General features: G+C 34.1%; 1 protein-coding gene across 1 annotated transcript in view; it reads right to left on the bottom strand.

Moving 5' to 3' along the window:
• The window catches only part of LOC119592824 (rootletin-like), a 148678-nt gene that overhangs the window by 51651 nt on the left and 96628 nt on the right, over positions 1-399 (bottom strand). The gene's annotated exons all lie outside the window — the stretch shown is intronic.

Here is a 399-nt window from a genome sequence, read left to right as displayed (position 1 = left end):
AACAAATTTTATAATAGACGATAATTAACAGTTTGATTCTATAGCTGTGGTAAATGTGGTAGCTCGGTGGTGGTGGTAGTGGCCCGTAGTATTAGCAAAAGCAGGAGAGGAAGAGAGGAAAATGAAATAAACCAAAGAAATTATAAAGTACAAAAGAGAGGAAGAAAGAGAGGAGAATGAAATAAACGAAAGAAATTATAAAATAAAAAAGGAAGGTAGAAAGAGAGGAGATTGAAATGAAGAAAAGGAAATGATAAAATGAAAAATGAAGGCAAAAGTGGGTAATTATTGAGGAAGGAAAAAAAAAATAACAGAGAAAAAGAAGAAGAAGAAGAAAAAACTGGCTAAAAATAAATTCATACATAAACGAACCCTCGCCCCTTACACCCTCCCCCCCCC

The sequence above is a fragment of the Penaeus monodon genome, chromosome 31 (genome assembly GCF_015228065.2).
Source record: "Penaeus monodon isolate SGIC_2016 chromosome 31, NSTDA_Pmon_1, whole genome shotgun sequence".
Classification (NCBI taxonomy): Eukaryota; Metazoa; Arthropoda; class Malacostraca; order Decapoda; family Penaeidae; genus Penaeus; species Penaeus monodon.
This window is presented reverse-complemented; position numbering and strand designations above follow the sequence as displayed.